This window comes from Chrysochloris asiatica, unplaced genomic scaffold (assembly GCF_000296735.1).
Source record: "Chrysochloris asiatica unplaced genomic scaffold, ChrAsi1.0 scaffold00281, whole genome shotgun sequence".
Taxonomy (NCBI): domain Eukaryota; kingdom Metazoa; phylum Chordata; class Mammalia; order Afrosoricida; family Chrysochloridae; genus Chrysochloris; species Chrysochloris asiatica.
The window spans coordinates 2091255-2101650 of NW_006408799.1; the positions used below are offsets into that span (position 1 = coordinate 2091255).

Consider the following 10396-nt stretch of genomic DNA (forward strand, 5'->3'; position numbering starts at 1 on the left):
GGGGCACCATGAGTGGAATCTACTTATGAAAACTCATCCACTGAGAACCCTGTGAGCACAGTTCTACTCTGACACACACGGGGCACCATGAGTGGAATCTACTTAGGAAAAATCATCCACTGAGGACCCTGTGGAGCACAGTTCTACTCTGACACACACGGGGCACCATGAGTGGAATCTACTTATGAAAATTCATCCACTGAGAACCCTGTGGGGCACAGTTCTACTCTGACACACACGGGGGCACCATGAGTGGAATCTACTTATGAAAAATCATCCACTGAGAACCCTGTGGAGCACAGTTCTACTCTGACACACACGGGGCACCATGAGTGGGATCTCCTTATGAAAACTTATCCACTGAGAACCCTGTGGAGCCCAGTTCTACTCTGACACACACGGGGGCACCATGAGTGGGATCTACTTATGAAAATTCATCCACTGAGAACCCTGTGAGCACAGTTCTACTCTGACACACACGGAGCACCATGAGTGGAATCTACTTAGGAAAAATCATCCACTGAGAACCCTGTGGGGCACAGTTCTACTCTGACACACACGGGGGCACCATGAGTTGGAGAGGACTCCACAACAACCATCCCATTCAAACGCAGCAGCATTCAAGTCCATTGTGACACACAGTGACTCTTTACAAGAGTGGGATTGCTGCACAGGGTTTTGAAGCGTCTGTTTTTTACGGGAGCAGACTGCCTCATCTTTCTCCCACAGACAGGGTGGTGGTTTTGTCTTGCTGACCAGGCAGTTAGTAGCCCAGTGCTTAGCCTACAGTACCACCAGGGATCCTTATTGTAACCATCATTTCTGCAAATGACTGTTGTTCCTGCTCTGAATTGGAAAGTGGGTTAGATAATGGAGCTATGATGATCTCGTCAGGATAGAAAGGGCATGCACACACAGGCTTTTTTCCTGTAACAGCTCTGCTTATTTTCAAAGTCGTACTGAAAACAGAAACATTTGTTCTGCCTGGAAGGCACTCTTTGGGAGATTTTGTCCCTTGAAGTGAGAACTGAAGTCATTTAACTAGCTGCAATGTTCATCACCACCCCCTGTTTGAAGCAGCACCTCTCAGTGATGGTGGAGCAAGGCTCTGGAAGGCCCCTGGGTAGAGGGTGGTTGTTGTTGTTGTTGTTAAGTGCCGTCGAGTCAGTTCTGACCCATAGCGACCCTGTATAGGGTTTCCAAGGAGGAGCTGGTGAGCTTGAACCGCTAACCTTGCAATTCAAATGGCTTTGCAGTCTGGTGTATTAACCCACAGAGCCACAAGAGTTATAAAAAGAGCATTCATGATGAATGAAGGCCACTAGAGACAGATGGAGTCTGACGTTCAAGTGCCTGGGAGTCCATTTAAATGGCATAAGGAAAGCATCTTAGGAAATCCGATTTTCTGTAGGTAAAAATTTTTTGTAATTAATTCCCCCTATATACTCTTACTTTATCCATTCCATTGCAATGTTTTGTGCAGCAGACTTGCTAGGGGGTTTCTGCTAAGAAGCAGCCAGGATCCACATGGGAAATCCCTGTGAGCCATCCGAGTGACAAGGCTAGGTGGACTGACGACTGTAGGTAAGGAGTGTGGTGGGACAGACAGACACTTTGACTGTTTTATAGATATCTAGCAGTTCACTGCTTGTCCTCCAGTACTGTACCAGGACTACTGGGTTTGCCAGAGCCATGGGGAAAGCAGACACTGGCCTGCAGGGAGATAACATGACACCTGGCACTTACCCACCCTCCCACAGCCATCGCGTTCATTCTGAGTCACAGCGACCCTACAGGACAGAGGATATCTGCAAATCTTTACAGAAGCCGACTGTCACACCGTTCTCCCTTGGAGCATCGTCTGGTGGTTCTGAACCGCTGACCTTTCTCACAGCACCACTTGGGCACCTTCAGGTACTTCCAGAGGACTGAAATTCCAGAATACAGTCATGGGGCCAGGAAAGCATGTTAATTATCATGAGGTTGAGCATCTCAACAACCTCCCATTACCAACATGGTCCCATCCTTAAAGAAAAGGGCATCTTCCTTGACGCTATCAAGCAGTGAAGTAATCTGATCTCGGCTGCCATCTCTAACCATGTCTATAAATCCCTCCTACACAAGCTGAAGCCTGCCTGGGGCACAGAGGTGGTGGGGTTTGGGAGACACAGGAAGGAGTTACTGGGTTTTTGTTTTGCTTTTGTTAAGCTGCTATTGAGAATTAAGTGAAGGTTTACAGGGCAGATAATCATTTTCACATTCAACAAACCATTGCAATGATTACAATCCCCTCCATGTACCAACAGTTAACAGTATTTGCCTCTATTCCTTTAACTGTTGTTGCTGTACACATACCACACTGAAAATATCTATTTGTTTGAATGTTCAAAGGGTACATTTTACTTATCAACCTCCTGCCTGCAGACACATTACTTTTCTCAGTCCCTGAGCCTGTAGTTCTCTGCTGCTCTGTCTCTCTGTGCCACCGCCCCTGCCACCATCTCTGTTGTGCCTGTTTTGGCTAGGGTCCCACACTCCACTCTTTCTCTTCCCTCTTGATGGTCCTAATGTCCTCTGTTCCTGAAATGACAGATTAACTGCTCCCCATTTTAGTTACACCTCTTCTACATTTATGGTTGTGACAATCGCTATTAATCCTGATAGCACTTACTCACCGTTGAGACATAAAATTCTACTCGCTTTATGCCCTGTCCCCTTTCACCAGACCCATCAGGAGTCCCTGGGTTTTCAGGAGGTACATCCTTTTTGAGTACAAGTGGACAGGTCACTATATTTAACCACAGAAATGAACACAGGCAGACTTCAAAGATGCCATGGCATTCCAGCCCACTGCCATAAAGTCACGCACATCAGTTAGGTTTTTGTTTTGATTTTTCGGTCTCCCAGTGCCTACGGAAGTTCCATCGACACTGTACTGTATCATCTATGAAGTGTGCAACATCGAGATGAAAAAGTGTGAACTAGCGTGAGACTGAGTGTCACAGAGCACACAGACACACAGTGAGCACACACTGCTGGGAACTTGGTGCCGACAGATCTGCTCCATGCAAGCTTATCATGCACGTGGCATTTAAATAAACAACACAGTTATCTTCAAAGTACAATAAAGTGAAGCCCAACATAACTACGCATGTCTATACACTGGAAACAAATTAGAGTATACTAACTACGATAGGAAAGGAGCTCTGGTAGCGTAGTGGTTACGAATCGGGCTGCGAACCTTAAGGTCAGCGGTTCGAAACTACCAGCTGCTCCGCGGGAGAAAGATGAGGCTTTCTACTCCCGCAAAGATTTACAACCTCAGAAACCCTGTACAGGGTCGCTATGAGTCGGAACCGACTCGAAGGCACCTAACAACAACAACAACAACAACTACGATAGGAAGGATAGGACATTCTAGTTCAGTTCTCCTTTGTTAAACAGGGGTCTCATTCTCACGTTTCAAGTAGGAGACTCTGGTTCCAGCCAATGCATCTCAAGTGCAGTCACCACTTACCCACCTACCTGCACAGCTTTGGATGTTTCCGAGATGCTGACTATGCGACAGCAGAACATCCAAGCTAAGGGACACTAGGAAGAAAGACCTGGCTATCCACTTTTGGATCACAACTGTCCCATCCCCAACTGATCACAGGATGGCGCCAGCTCAGGCAGTGCTTTATACTGTTGTGTGTGGTGCCTACATGAGAAGGGTCAACTACTGGTGGTGTTAAATGTTGTCTAGGGTTCTGACTTCCACTGATCCTGTGTAGAGTTTTCGAGGAGTGGCTGAGGGTTTGAACCACCGACCTTGTGGTTAGAAGTCCACTGCTTATCCTACAGAACCACAAAGAGTGACCCTGAGTAGGGATTCCAAGGAACAGCTGGTAGATTTGAACCTCCAACCTTGGGTTAACAATCCAGGGCATACCCTGCAGTGCCATGCCAGCACTCCTCTTGGGGAAGGGGTGGTGGTGGTGGTCACGTGCCGTGGAGTCAGTTCTGACTCACAGCGACCCTGTATAGGGTTTCTGAGGCTGTAAATCTTTACAGGAGCAGACCCTCTTATACATGTGTAATGATACCACTCTTGTCGTTGTTGAGTGTTGTTGAGTTGGTTTGGACTCATAGCAACTCTGTTTAGGGTGTCCGAGGAGCAACTGGTGAGTTTGAACTGCTGACCTTGGGTTAGCAGTCTAGTGCTACTCTTGAGGTGCTACGCCAGGACTCCAGTGCCGAACTAGGCAGCAGCTAACAACAGAAAGTGGCGAGCATTTATCTTCACCCAATAGACCATGCCTTTCCTTATCTCACAAGGTGGAGGAGAGAAAACCCAAGGGATTCTCACCATGAGATTTCCTATAAGGGCATGCTGGAATGGGACACCCTGACATCACACCCATTTACAGAATATTCCCTTGCATTCACCTAGCGAGTCCCGGGACGGTCTAAGGGCTTCTCTAAACCCACTTGGGCATATGGTTTCCACAGCAGTTTTAACACAGGAGGACATAAAACACTAAGTTGCATGTTGATGATCTTCCCACTACATGTCACTTTCTCCAGATACAGAGACGGTTAGGAAAACCCACAACACTAACTGTTTGGATGCATACGCCAAGGCACAGGCACCTGAGTCCCAGCTGTCTCCCAGGCAATGGGTACATATGTGTTTACAAAGCAGGCAAGATACCTGCTGTTGTCCACTTTCAAATCTGATGGCTGCTAACCATCACCATCACAAAACAAAATTCCTAGACAGAGCAAAAGCCCCCACGGTCGTCAACTACAACCCAAGTCCACTGGAGCAGAGGAGAGCTCTTGCTTTTCATTCACTCAAAAGTCCCTCCCTTGGGTTGAGCAAAGTCCCTCCAGGACACAAGCATGCAGAGTCTGTGTTCTCAACACATTCTAATTGACAGGCAGTGGATGAGAGCCGAGATTGGAGTTAAAGAAACATGAAATTACCTTCTTTCTGTCCACAGAAATATCCATGCCTCTTTAAATCAAACTTGAGTTTCTTTTCATTACATGGCTAAACAGATTTCCATGAGTCTGCTTGGAATAGGAGCCAGCACACGAAATATTTAAGTGTAGCTAGACTGACAGCGGCTATTTCAGCCCAAACCCCAGGACCTTGTGTGCACATGTAATTCTCATTAGCTTAATGGGAACAACGCCCACATAACCACCATGGAGCCCGGGCTAGAGTAGGGAGAAAGTTAGGAGAAGACTCACAATTGCATTTTATCATCATCTTGCACCTCGAATTAATAAATCAAAGCTGAGGTTTAAATTCCTCCCAGCGCTGACACATTAATGGAAGGTGGAAAGACACCCAATGTCTTAGACGGATAATTCCCTTAATGTGCCGGGGGCCTTTGAGCACTGCGGCTTAAGATCAATTATGCAAGTTCATTCTTCTGAGCCTCCGGGCTCAGACGTGAAGATCATATCTTAAGTAGCAAGAGCTGGTACCCGTGGGCTCGTTAGGAGAGCCTCTACAAACACTTAGAATCAGATTCCCCACCCTGGACTGCACTCGGAGAAATCAATCACACGCCCAGAATCAAGCAGTGAAGCTCAAGCAAAGCCCAATCCTAGAGTTTAAGCCACTTTTAGCATACCATTGTTGCTATGTCCTGGTGTGGTTCTACAGGATAAGCACTGAACCATAAGATCAGTTTGAACTGAAAGGCCAGCAGTTCAAGCCCACCAGCTGCACTTAACAAGAACCTAGGAATTCCAAAGCTTTTTAAATCTTCGAAGGAGCAGAAAGCCTCATTTTTCTCCTGCAGAGCCATTAATGGGCTCGAACTGTTGACTTTGTGATGTGCAGCCCATACTTATCCTACAGAGTCATCCTTCTCTGCAGGCTGCGTTTGTTCTTAAAATCTGTACCGAAACCCCTGTGCTCCAGGGAGTGCTGACCTACCCCATGTTTGGTTAATTTCCCACACTTAATAATGTGGGAAAAGAGTGGGGTTTTATTACAAAATCTCAGTTTCTGGCTGCTCTTGGAGAATTCAAAACAGTGACCCACACTGGTACTGCATTTTTGCCTGGGCAACACCAAGGAGAGAAAGGAAGCAGATGTTTACTGCTTTTGGACAAGGCTGGGAGTCTTCAATGCTGCCGTCTGCTTTCCTAAAGACAACAGTCTTGAAAGCTCTACTCTCTCCTACAGGGTGGATATGAAGTGCAATCTACTCACCCCCAGGGGGTTTGGTTTGTTTTGAGGGGGAGAAGGGGGACTCTTCATATTGCCTCCCACAACGCCCACCCCTCTTTTGAATCTCAGTTTCACCCTCCTACCTGCTCCGGCGAGTCTCTGGATGGTGGAAATGGTTCATGTGCTTGGCGGTTACCTGGAAGGTTGAAAATTGGAGTGAACCCAAAGGTGTCACAGGAGAAAATTCTGACAATCTACTTCTAAAAAAATCAGCCACCGAAAACCCTCCAGAACACAGTCCTACTCTTACACACCTAGGGTCGCCAGGACTCCGAGTCACTCAACTGCAACCAGGCTGTGTTCTCTGGCCAGCATCTAAGACTTTCTCCTTCCCAATCTAAATGAACTGCAGGTGTGGGGCTCCTATTACCTGTCTCTAGTGAGCTCCTGTAGTTACTGAATTTATTTTACTTATTCAACTGGAGGTGCCCACACCTGCTTTTTTCAATGGCTCTTCACAGCTGGGCTCCTGACTTTGGATCCTGACCTTAATGCTTGTCCCTGCATGACCTTGGATAACTTCCAGAACATTGTGAGCCTCAGTTCCTTCAACTGTAAAACAATGGGGATGGTAATTGCACCTAACACTTTGTGTTCATGTGTTTACCTTTAACTGTGAATGGGGTGAAGGTTTGCAGAGCAACTCTGTTTTCCATTCAAGATTTCATATGTTTTGTTTCATGCCATTGGTTGTAATCTTCACGATGTAGCGACACTCTTCCCACTTCCTCCCTGTGTTTCCTGTTTACATTCCTCCTCCCTTCCTACCCCTTCCTGGCTTCTGAGCTTTATCTTTGGGCAAATACAATGCTTTTGATATCAAGCAATTGTCTAAGGAGTGAGTACCTCTCTACTATTATTGTTCTCCATATAGACCTTCTATTGTTTGGATGAAAATTGAGCCACAGAGTGAGTTTGGTTCCAGGTATGAAGGGTGACTATAGGCCAAGGTCTTTGGGGTGCCACCAGTCTTTATCAGACCACTGAACCTTTTGAGTTTTGTTCCACAGTTTTCTCCCACTCTTTCCAGGACCTCCTATCATGATCCTCTTCCAAGCAGTTGGGGCACCTGCCTTTGTGGACCATCATGAGAAGTCAACAGCATAATGCTTGGGCAATGTTTAGCCTGAGCTGGCTTATTATTAGAATGAAGACACAACTTCACTATCACCTGCTATTCCACTGCCCCCACTCTCCGTCTGTCTTAATTAAACACAGAAACACAGATGGCTCCAGACAGTCCCACCTTACATCTGCCACCAAGACTGTCTTTCTCTCATCTCCAGCTGTTCACTATGTGAGTCCACCTACCTGGTGAGAAAACATGGTGAGGAATTCTCCTCAGGGAGCCTGGCAAGGAAAGCAGCTTTGACAGAGAATTTTAAAAGGGAACTTTTTGAAACCAAAACTCCTCAAGAATGGGGCCTGGAGTTGGGAGACAGCAACTGTAAGTAAGTTCCTTCATTGTGACATTCTCATTTTTATGTCAACATCAACATCATCACCATCATCACTACCATCATCACCATCATGATCATCACCATCATGATCATCACCATCATCATCACCACCATCACCACCATCATCAACATGATCACTATCACCAGCACCACCATCACCATCACCACCATCACAATCATTATCATCACCAACATCATCACCACCATCATCCTCACCATCCTCACCATCATCACCACCATCCTCACCATTATCATCACTACCATCATCACTATCATCATCAACACCATCATGATCATCATCATCACCATCAACATCAGCACCATCATCACCATCATCGTCACCACCATCACCACCACCATCACCATCATTATCATCATCATCATCATCACCACCATCAACATCACCATCATCACTACCATCATCACCATCATGATCATCACCATCATCACCACCACCATCAACATCACCACCATCATCATCACCACCATCACCACCATCACAATCATCATTATCATCACCACCATCATCACCACCATCATCACCATCATGATCATCATCACCACCATCATCATCACTACCGTCATCATCTTCATGACCATCCTCACCATCATCACCATCATCACCATCATCACCACCATCATCACCATCATCATCACCACCATCATCACTATCATCATCAACACCATCATGATCATCATAATCACCATCAACATCAGCACCATCATCACCATCATCGTAACCACCATCACCACTATCATCACCACCATCATCATCAACACCATCACCACCACCACCATCATCATCACCACCATCACCATCACCATCATTATCATCATCATCATCACCACCATCAACATCATCATCATCACTACCATCACCATCACAATCATCATCATCATCACCACCATCACCACCATCGTCATCATCATCACCATCATCATCATTACCACCATCACCATCACAATCATCATCATCATCACCAACATCATCACCACCATCACCATCAACACCATCAACACCATCATCACCACCACCATCATCATCACCACCATCACATCATCATCATCACCATTATGATCATCAGCATCACCATCACCACCATCACCATCACCATCATAATCATCACCATCATCATTGTGCATTCATTTGTTCACACCTTCACTTCTACACAAATTACTTTGAGAATCTCCTTTGCGCCATCACAATTCTAAAATGGTTTGTTGAGATAAATGGTATATAAGCATGTCCTTTACCCTCAAGAAAGTTCTTTCCAGTGAATGGACACAAGGACGTATGCTAAAACACTTCATTTAATAAAATGACACATCACTGGAAGCAATTGTTTTGTTTTTAGGTGCTGTCAAGTTAGTTCTGACTTATAGTGACCCTCTACTACTTAAAAAAGCTTGCTAATGAAGATCAAAGAGCACAGCCTTCAGTATGGATTACAACTCAATGTCAAGAAAACAGAAATCCTCGCAACTAGTCAATAAACAATATCGTGATAAATGGAGGAAAGATGGAAGTTGTCAAAGATTTCATTTTGCTTGGATCCACAATCAATGCTCATGGAAGCAACAGTCAAGAAATCAAACAATGTACTGCATTAGGCAAATCTGCTACAAAAGAACTCTTTAAAATATTAAAGAGTAAAGATGCCATTTAGAGAACCATGGTGTGCTTGGCCCAAGCCATGCTGTAATCAGGAGCTTCATATGCATGTTCAAAGTGGATACTGAAAAAAGAAAGAGCTAAGAAGAACTGATGCATTCAGATTATGGGATTGGCAAAGAATATTGAAAGTACTGTGGACTACCAGAAGAATGAACAAATCAGTCTTGAGAGAAGTATAACCAGAGTGTTCCTTAGAAGTGAGGATGGTGAGACTTTGTCTCACATATACTGACATGTAGTAGGAGGGGCCATTCTGTAGAGATGGTCATTATGCTTGGTAAAGTAGAGGCTCATCAGAGAAGAGGAAGATCCCACAATGAAATGAATTGACAAAAAGGCTTCAACAATGGGCTAAACTATAACAATTACGAGGATGGTTAAGGACCAGGCATTGTTTGGTCTGTTGTGTATAAGGTCGCTATGAGTCAGAGATGACTGGGCAGCATTCCATGCAATGTGTACAACAAAATGAATATTGTCTGGTCCTCGTCTATAAGAGGTCCTGGACAGAGAGGGATAAGAAAATGCAGGCCAAAATACAAACTCATAAAATAAGACCATAATGACTGATCTCATAGTAACTAGTAGAATTCCTCATACTGTGGCCCTAAGACACTGTTCAAGCTTACAACTGAACTCACCCCCAGGTGTAAATTTTCCACCAAACAATAGACAGGCTTATAAAGTAAGCAGTGGAGTTCTGGTGTGGTTCTGCAACTGAAGCACTGGATGACTAACTACAACTTCAATCTCGTCTCCCTTGATAACAATGTTGTTTATTGGCCCAGTGGTGAGGATTTTGTTTTCTTTACGTTGAGATGCAATCCATACGGAAGGCTGTGGTCTTTGATCTTCATCAGTAAATGTTTTAAGTCCTCTTCACTTTGAGCAAGCAAGGTTGTATCATCTGCATATCGCAGGTTGTTAATGAATCTCCTTCCAATCCTGATACCACGTTTTTCTTCATATAACCTAGTTTCTCGGATTATCTGCTCAGCATACAGGCTAAATAAGTATGGTGAAAGAATA

The 10396-nt window shown here is 45.1% G+C and overlaps 1 pseudogene; it reads left to right on the top strand.

Moving 5' to 3' along the window:
* The window catches only part of LOC102833101, a 21789-nt pseudogene extending 18799 nt beyond the window's left edge, over positions 1 to 2990 (top strand).
* The last annotated feature ends 7406 nt before the right edge of the window (positions 2991 to 10396 follow it).